Below are 10,381 nucleotides of genomic sequence, written 5' to 3' on the forward strand. Positions count from 1 at the left end.
AGACACAAAAATGTCTTTTTTAAAGAAAAATTAAAGCTTATCTGTTTTCAAATATATCTTTTTATAAAGTCAAAGTCTAAAACAACTTGATGAAAATAAAGATCCAGTCAAGCCCTTTATCCATGATCAGTGGAAATTTTCCCATTGACTTGAAAGTATTTTGGAGGAAAGGCTTTCAGAGTGCTGGTTTTAAATTAAATTATTGTCTTCTGTAATATCTCTGTGACCTAGAGAAGAATCCCTAGCAGTTTTCTTTGAAAGTGAACCAACATTTTCCACATATATCCAACGTCTGAAAAACTACATGTGACATGATGTTCAGCTCAGCACCTTATTGGATATCAAACTGTCCTCCTAGGTGGGGTGCTGCAAGAAGATGACTTATCCAATGGAAACAGTCACTTCCTGTTTAAATACATATTAAAAAAACAAAATCCAAGGGTTTTTTTGGGGGGAAGGGGGTTTGTTTGGTTTTGTTTGTTTGGGGGTTTTTTGTAAGTTCTCTTATTTAAATATTTGACTTGAATGAGTTCAGCATTGACTGTTAATACACCAAAATACCAACTCCAAGCCAAAATTCCAATGCCATAGCATTTCTAGGACATGATGCCATGCATGGTAACATACCTGTTCTCAGATACAAACTCCTCTTACACCACCTAGAGCCTCTGAAACAGACCAGCCAGTAAGTACAGCATAACAAGGCACAGAGAAGACAGGACCAATTGAACAAGGTTCTGTGTAAACCTGATTTGCTGTTAGCTAAAATCCTAACTTAATTCTCAGCTGCTTCTCTAACCTAAAATGTTTTCCTTCCTTTACTTCTTCTAATGCCTAAAAGAGGGGAGCACTACTTTCCAGACCACTCCAGGAGTCTGGAAGCTGTCAGGAGGAAAACGAACAAGAAAACATGTTTAACTGTCATATGGGTTTGCTATACGTGCTGTATATGACAACTCAGACTGTGAATAGCAGTATGTGTGAATAGTATGTGGTAGGGCATAAGAAGTTCCAGCACCAAAAATTCAAGAGGACATCTGTACATAGTTGCAGAGACAGGAGAATCTCCTTTGGGGAAGAAGCAACTCACTTTTATATTTTGAGGGGAATAATTATTTTCCTTCTTTAGTTTGTATGCGTACTATACCATATTATCCCTTTACCAAAAAGTACAGACTTTTTTAGGTATTTTGTCTGCTCTCCAGTACATTCTTGCTGCAGAACAAGTATCCCACAGTTCTGACATGGAAGATGGAATGTCAACTATGTTTATTGTCAAATATGATCTCTTCCACGACCAGTGCAAGGACTCATTGCATTCCCTGCTGAAGACATGGGCCTCCATAGGATTAAGGGCCTTTCTGTGCCAACCCAGCACGCACTGAACACCAGACACACCATGCACCAACCTCTGTGAGCAAAGAACGGGGACACAAAAATGGAGAAAACCTTTAGACACTCACAAAGGACACATAAAATGTTCTGTCTTTGCGTTCATTTTCAGTGCCTTCCTATCAAATAAGAATCAAAACTGATAAAAATACCTTACACATTCAAATACTCTAGCCAGCTATTTTGTTAAGGGTATACAAATTTGGCAGAAAATAAATCCCCTTGTTTTCCAGGTGGTCTTCAGAAATCAGAGGGGCTGGATATAGCAGGGCCTAATTTCTGATTGTAAGCAACTTGACACTGTTGATATTCAATAAGAATTTTCAGAAGCACTAATTGACAAATAGTGTAATTTACCAATTAGACCCTGTAGGTTTGGCCAAGTTCAATAACTACTTAGACAGTCCAGACTCAGGAATAGTGAAGTTTAATGAGGTGAGAATATACATCATTGCAGAAAATATAGTAACAGAGATCTCTCAGTGAGATATATATAGAGACAGACAGATAGAGATATATATGAATATTCCTGGGTATACTCCAATGCAGTTGGAGGTGCAAACCTCATCTAAAGTTGTTCCTTTAGGAAAGGAGGGTGACACAGTCCATTGAACCATCCCAAGCAGGTAGAGCTTTTTTCCCCCTCCGACTTTTTCTGCCCTGAAATCCCTCTTTTATATTTTGGAACAATCACATCTTACAGGTGGGGTTTGGTGATTTGGTCATGCATGTATTACATGTCTCATGTTCTTCCTCATTTGCACTCCAAGGGGTGTGAAAGTTGATACATAAATGGGGCTTAATGAGGGTCTTGGTTACCCTACAGTTGACACAAGAGATAGAATAAATACTTTAGTCCTCCATCTTTGCACCTCTGCTCCCAGTGCCACCTCTTTGACTTAAAAATCCATGTTTCAAAGAAAACATAGGGTTTTTTCTTTTATGCTCTTGTTGACATAACTGAAGTACAACCACACATGGGAATTAAATGTGTGTTGCAGTCTCAGAAAACTTGCACCACAGAATAATCCAGAGTCTGGATTTATGGGGCCACAGAAGAAGGAAAAAAGGAATTGCTTATGCATTTGAAGCAATAGTAGCACATGTAAAAGTAATTTTTCAGTTGGAGGAGTTTGGCAGGGGGCAGGACATCTTTTCTGATGCACCACTTAATGGAAAAGAATGGCTCAGATGCTGCACCAGCACCATCCAGTGCTGTGGTAGCTGATGAGGCAGCCATTCCTGCCTATGTGTGTGTGTATAATAATAATAATAAAAAAAAATAATAATAATAAAAAGAAATATGCAGACTTTTATTATGCAAGACAGAAAAGATGCATGGCTTTTTTATTGCTTTTTAACCATGTGCTGTCTTTCATAGGAGGTACAACTGACAGGATAAGAGATGCCTGTGTTGAAGTGTAATCATAAATAAGAAAAATGCCTGAAAAAGGCAGAACTAGCTATCATGTTACTTGGGGAAAAGTGTCACTAAAGAATTCTGTACTAAGAAAAAGCAAGAGGGAATATTAAAAATAGAGAGTAAACACATTTTTTGTATGAGTCTGCTTTCCTTCCCTTCACCCCTTCCTTTCCTTTCTTCAACACCTTGTTTTTAATTTTCACCCTGTATGTACTCCATGAATCAACTGAAATGGAATGATACATTTTGTTTTCCCCTCTCTTCCTCATTCATTTAGAAATGCTAGCCTTCATTTTTAATGATATTTTGCTTTGATACCTTTTAATTAATTACATGTAAGATTCTGGAAAACGTCAACATTTGATTCAGAGCTAAAAATGTATAATTAGCAATTATGTTGGAATATTATTCTAGTATTTGGTTCCTTTTCCCCAGTAGAAAGATGAAATACCATACAGGCACCCTTAGGAAACAGGATAGCCATGTTGGGAATCATAGAATCATAGAATTAACTGGGTTGGAAGAGACCTCTGAGTTTAAGTCCAACCCCCCTGTGATTACTAGATCATGGCACTCAGTGCCACATTCAGCCCCATCTTAAAAACCTCCAAGGACGGTGAATGCACCACCTCCCTGGGCATGCCCTTCCAATGTCTGATCACTCTCTGTAAAGAACTTCTTTCTAATATCCAACCTAAACCTCCCCTGACAGAGCTTAAGCCCGTGTCCTCTTGTCCTATTGCTGATTGCCTGGGAGAAGAGATCAACCCCCACCTGGCTACAACCTCCTCTCAGGGAGCTGTAGGGAGTGATGAGGTCTCCCCTGAGCCTCCTCTTCTCCAGGCTAAACAACCCCAGCTCCCTCAGCCTCTCCTCATAGGACTTGTGCACAGGTCCCTTCACCAGCCTCGTTGCTCTTCTCTGGACCTGCTCCAGCACCTCAATGTCCTTCCTGAACTGAGGGGCCCAGAACTGAACACAATACTCAGGGTGTGGCCCAGCGCTGAGTACAGGGGAAGGATCACTTCCCTGCTCCTGCTGGCCACACTGTTCTTGATGCAGGCCAGGATGCCATTGGCCTTCTTGGCCACCCGGGCACTGCTGGCTCATGTTCAGCCTCCTGTCAATCAGCACCCTCAGGTCCCTTTCTGCCTGGCTGCTCTCCAGCCACTCTGTCTGTGCCCAGCCTGTAGCGCTGCAGGGGTTGTTGTGGTCAAAGTGCAGGACCCGGCACTTGGCCTTGTTGAACTTCATCCCACTGGAATCAACCCAACTCTCCAGCCTATCCAGGTCCCTCTGCAGAGCCCTCCTGCCTTTCAGCAGGTTGACACTCCCTCCCAACTTGGTGTTGTCTGCAAATTTGCTAATGATGGACTCAATCCCCTCATCTAAATCATCAATAAAGATATTAAACAGGACTGGGCCCAGCACTGATCCCTGGGGGAAATCCCAGCCCTCATGAAATCAGTGGGACCTGAATTTGCTTCACCCTGTTTCTTTTGCTCAAATCAGTTCTACCGCCCTCTTAACTATATTTTTTAAAAAATTATAATATTTTTTAGGTGTCTTTCAGCAAATTGTTGCAAAGTGTCCTGGAATACTGTTTTGGGAGAACTGCTCCCTGAGTTTCTAAATGGTTATGGTTGACTCTTCTTCTGTTACTTGCATTCATTAACTTAAGAGAAAAGATGACACAGAGCACTTGGTACTTTTGCAAATGTCTTCTTCTGCACATATCCTCTTGTGCAAGACGAGGAAGGAAGAAACGAAGGCTTGACTCCCCACAACACTCATTTCTCTTTATATCAGCCTGACTGCAAGAAGGGATATTCCCTTGCCTCCTATCCAGCCTTGGCATTCTCTAGATAGAGGTGTCCATTTTTACCCACCTGTTCATGCTGACAAAGCACTTCTGGTAATCCCTCTTGAACACTTTGCTCTGGCTACACAACCTATATCACATCAATGGAGATGCTTTTACATTGTTGGAGCTACAGTGTCATGGCCTTTTGTGCCCATCCACCCCAGTCTTAAGGTCTGGTTTGGTTTTGGTGTTGCTGTGCCACCTTGAAAAGAGCTTTTTGAGGAAGGAACAGGCATGTCTTCTCCCTCTCTGGAGCTCTTTGCCTGATCTATGCTGCGGTCATCACCATGCCTGCTGATGTAAGGTGTTGACCATTACTCACCGACTTGAGTTCCTGGCTTGACTTTGGACCTGCTCCAGCGGCTTCCTTGGCCTGACCCAGGCTGCTGCCACCACATCTGCCCTGCTCTCCTGGCTTGGCCACCACAATAGGTCCATGCTGGAAACGGAATGCTGCCATCCTCAGGTCCAGCTTCCCTCGCCTTTCAGAGCAGCCAATTCCTGACACACAGCTCTGCAGCTGTTTTCTGTAACACCCCCCCAGGGGCAGGGCTGGTTCATTGTTCTGCCTCTCCACAAGAGCTGTGCCCCATGGAATCCCACCTCTAGATCCATGGTGTCCAAACCCTTTTCTGCTTGATCAAGTGAGTCCATCAAACATGCAACACTTAGAGCACAGGGTTGCAGGTTTCTGTGTTATACAGCCCTTAATCTTCTGTTAAAACAACTGGAATGTTTCTTCCTGAGTTAATTCCCACCTGCCAGGAGAGTCAGCCCGTCTTGTCTGTGCTTGCTCTCTCCATCTGCCCTGGAGCCTGGCAGATCCCACAAGTACTCCTTAGGTGGTCCCACTCCTAATCTCCTTCTAGGACAGCCCTGCCTTTAACCTTAGGCCCAGCACACTGTTCACTGGCACAGAGTCAATTCCAGGGTGTTTTCCAATAAAACAACCACCCCTGTGATTTACTGATATCTCCTATTGTGACATTTCAAGATGTCTCCTCCTTTTCAACCCCGAAAGGATAATATATTGCAAACACATTAATAGCTGGACACACATTTGTGCAGAAAAATTACCAGTTCCTTCTTGAATGGGGTTTACAAAAACTTCACTTGTAACCAAAACCTTTAAAACTATTCTTTAGAGCAGCTTTTTTGAATGGGCCTGCACTGAAAGCAAGACATGGTGGGAAAAAGGTCCATTTTTCTGCAGATGTTAGAGGCTGATGCCTGGAGGCCCAGCATGTCAGCTGCTCTTTGTGACATGAGGGATGTCTGAGATCACAGCCTGTCCCTGTAGTGGTGTGAGAAAGCTTAAGCCAGGCAGAAATGTCTTCCAAACCATCTATATTTAAAAGTGATGATAATAAAAGTAATATTCTGTGGAGGATTCATAATCTGCCCATCCTGTCTGGCCTGGTTTCTGTTTTATTTTTTTTAACTTCTTAAAATGCTACCGCAATTGGGTGGATCAGACAGGATGGCAAATCTGTCTTAACAAATCACAAGACTAGGAAGGTGACTTGGGGATACCTTCTCTTAAAGTCATTCTTTCACAATTAGCCCAGTTTTGAGGCAGAGGGTTGTCTGGACAGTACAAGGGAAGCAGCTTGAGAAGAGACTATCCCTCTCAGCTATAATGCTGCAGTGTAGCTTAAATTTTGCTCTGATGACTTGTGGTATTTGCTTGTACTTTTGGGAGAAGAAATGTCTGCTTAGATTACATACTTGTCAAGTGGGCAATGTCTGCCTGTCAGTGCTAGCTTCCTCCACTGAAAATATCCTAATTAGGGCAAATTGCAGCAATGAGCCCTAATTCCTTCAGACCCGTCCCAGCCAGATGCTGTACACCTCCTGTGAATTGAACAGCAATAGGAACCAACAGCACTCAGTGTTGTATCACGCTGTGTTCTTTGCTGGCTAAATGAACATGCCATTCAGCATTTAAAAAATAAAAATATTTATATACATTATACTGAATTTGTATCAGTGTCTGATACAAGAGACCTCACATCCTCAGCCAAAAGGGAAAACGGTCAGTGTGTCAGCATGTTCTGATATTGTAAATCCCATGTAAATGTGCTTAACCACCTCTATAGTCCTTGTCACCCTCTGATAATGGTGAGTGATGAAATTCTCTGATAGGTAGAGAAATGTGAGTGGTACTGGTGAACTATGAGTGATTGTACAAGTAAGGTGGTGCTGTTTCCCAGACCATAATGCCTAAAAGAACAGGATTTTGAGAAAATCTCTGGAAGAAGGTTGGCACTTCCACATGTGAAAGAGATTAGGATTTTTAAGACAAACCTTTTGGGTATTCCACTCATGCTTTGAGTAGCTGAACAAAATTTACCACCTATACACTGATTTTCAGTCCTACAGAAGGTACAGGATCAGTCATGACCATTCTGAGTGTGAAACCCCTACAAAGGTATCCTGAGCACAGCAGCCTAAACTTTGGTCTCTACAGATAAATAGGTCAATATATCCAGTTTCCTAAGAGCAAGTGGCTCATTTTCCACTTTGTTTTACATTTAAGATACGTTCTGCAGGCCTAACACTATCTTTTTTAAATACACTTTTTAATAAGGAAGCAAGTTCAAGACCATGCCAAGAAGATATTAAAGCAATTCTGGTATTCCTCCTGTCCTTCTCATATCTCAGAAGATCCTTAGACAGATTTCCATCTTCCTGAGATTAATTAGAAGTTAAATAGTTGAACACCCTAAGGATGATGTCCTCTGTTGTGCAACGAATTGTCCTGGTTTCCACCCTGTTGAAGCCTGTCTGTCTAGAAGTGGCAAAACCAGTATCTTCCATTATTCCACCCTCGTAAACTGCTGAGCTGCATATTTTTATCTCAGACAAAAACAGGTATGTTAGATATCCACAGTGCTTGAAATTTTGACTGTAATTTGTGTCACCAGGGTGGCTGGTTTCATGCAAGAAAGTCTCTATAAGCTTCAATTGCTGTGAACCTCCCACAGCTACAGGCTGATGGCCCCCATGGCTCACACAGCCTGGGGCAAGACGACCTTGCCTCCACCTAATTTAATATAATGGCTTGTATTCAGCATTCCTTGTTTTCACATGTATCCTGAGTCCTGCTTTAGCCACCTTTTCTCTGCCAGTAGAGCAGTAGCCTGCCTTCTGTTCATTATACATGTTCTTTTTTTCCTACAACAGTTTTAAAGATGGACAAGCATTACTTTTACGGAAGGCACTTTGACCTTTACTAGTACTGGATCCTGCTGTTCAGTCAAGTTAGAATGCCTGTGAAGACCAGGATGATCAGAAGAGTAGAATAAATGTTTCCTCTACATGTTTTCTGTTAAGAAGCTTGTGAAGCAGCCTGCAAGTCTCACGCTAATTACTGCATTTTTTAAAACAGAATATCAAATATGTTATAGCCCCAGAAGGTGCAAAAAAACCCAGTAATATGTTTTTTCTGACTGAATCTGGAATAACCTTATGAAATCTTCATAAGTAATCAAAGTAAAATGGAGGAGGTGATGTTAGAGTATAGGGAACCAGTTATGTTCACTTGCTTTCATAAATGTTTCTCTCTTGAAATCATGAACTGAGGAGGTACGTTGATTATTGTTGGCAACATTTGAAAAAAAAGCCATGGTCACAGTTCACTGTGATTCACAGGCTGAAGAAGGTATATATTGACATATGTCAGGGAACTTTATAGGTATTGAATCTGCATGTATAAGTCCTTTTGCAACTCCAACAGGCTTACAGTGGAGTCCTGTCAAATTTTGAATGATCATCATGCATTAACTGGTTTTGAGGTGGCAGGATTTCACTCTTTACAGAGAACAAAATTTAAATTTTTTGGCAACAACTTAATGAATGGTATTTATAAATGGTATACATTAAACTGTATCTTCTCTCAAAGTAAAGGCTGCTGATTGCTTTCAAGACAATCTTGGTTGGGCTGGTTGCTTGGAAGTTATTTTCACCAAGTGTACTCAAATTACGAGAAGACAGATGGATGTAAAAGACTTTATTGCTGTGAGCTTTTTGTTCTTTTCATATTGACCTCTCTCACTCTTTTTTAATTTGCTGCGAATTGTTGGACAGGGTGTCCACGAAGCAGGAGAAATAGAAGGGAGGTGGGAGGGAGAGAAGCATGTCAGGACTTCTTTGAACTGGTGACACCAGCTAGTTTTTGCAACCCAAGGGTGGTTTTCCACTGTCTGCAAGATCTTCTGTTAGCTTATGGGATAAAGCTTGTTCACAAAACCAACAAGGAGCACAGAGTGACAATAGCAGAATGGGGAACCCAAATAAAATCCTATCCTGGCTGCTCCTAGGCTCACCCCAGGGCCACCAGGCAATCAAAGGCCCATAGCACAGCCCCCAGGAGCCCAGGAGCAGGATGGCAGGCAGGAACACAAACCAAAGGCTTCTGAGGACTGACCCACCTTGCCTAAAACAGCCCCAGCTGATACCCAGCGTGAAACCCACCACCAACAGCCAAGGGGTTGAGGTGACCTGGGGAGGAACTGGAGTCGTGAAATGAGGGGCACGGGGGCAAAAAGAGCTGGTAGTAGTTGGCTGGTGGGCGCACTTGTAAGCCCTGCATCCAGGCAGCTCAGCCTGTCCCAACTGCTCACCTGAGTACGTTCTGAGACAGCTCTGTGTGTGTGCACTTGTGTGGTCTGACTGCACCATCTGGGGTCAGAGGTTGTGGGAGAGCCCAGGGGCCAAAGTGCAGTGACCACAGAAGGTTTGGGTGTGCACATAAGTGTGCAAGGGCCAACAAGGATCACGATGGACTGGGGAACAGGCTGGGATCCAGCAGATCTCTGTGAGTGAGGGCACAGAGGGGTTGGCTGTGGGGCAGGAAAGTCCCAGCCAGCTTTGTGTGTGTGTGTGTGTGTGTGTGTGTGTGGTATACCTTGAGGGCTGTATGGCTCTATACCAGCAGCTGGGAAGACTGGGACTGAGGCTTATCTCCTGGGTAGACTCAGGATCTGAGCCATCTGGTTCACCTGTGGAACTCCTTCCTGCTCTGCTGGAGAGGGGAACAAGGTGAGACCCTCAGTGCTGCCTGCACCTGTGTGAGTGCTCTGGATGTCTGTGATCTCTGTGCCCAGATATGTGTGTAGGTACATATGTGCTGTTCTGTGTGTGTCTGCCTGCTGAGAACGTGTCTCCATCTTGCTGCTGGCTGGACTCAGAAACGTCTCAAATGGACTCAGACTCTTGGCTCTGGCAGAGTGTATTATCCCCTTAATGTTCCCAACAGAATTACTTTTTTGTTGTTGTTGTAAAAAAAAAAAACAGTCAAAGATGCTGAGCACTCCCATCAGTTCTTCTCTGGAACTGGAACGTGGCACACAGGGGCAGAGGGGAAATAACAATATCCTCTAGGAAATATTATTTGCACATCCTACTAAAATATGGATACAAATAGCTGGATATGATAGAGCAGTAATTTTTCCATCACTGTTGTAAGATGTGTTTTGTCCAATGTAAAAATCTGTGTCTTCCTTAAACTACAGCATAAATGATTTTGAATTCATTTAAGAATTTACTTTCTTTCTTTTTTTTTTTTTAATGTTGTAAAGATAGATTATTATTTATATACAAGCACAGGAGATTGCAAATGGCTACAAACTGACCCTCCTTTCTCAGGAGCCACTGTTTATTTATCAAGATGTAAAGGTTTGTATAGTCCAGGTAATGAT

The sequence above is a fragment of the Myiozetetes cayanensis genome, unplaced genomic scaffold (genome assembly GCF_022539395.1).
Source record: "Myiozetetes cayanensis isolate MyiCay16 unplaced genomic scaffold, myiCay2020 scf4, whole genome shotgun sequence".
In the NCBI taxonomy this organism is placed as follows: Eukaryota; Metazoa; Chordata; class Aves; order Passeriformes; family Tyrannidae; genus Myiozetetes; species Myiozetetes cayanensis.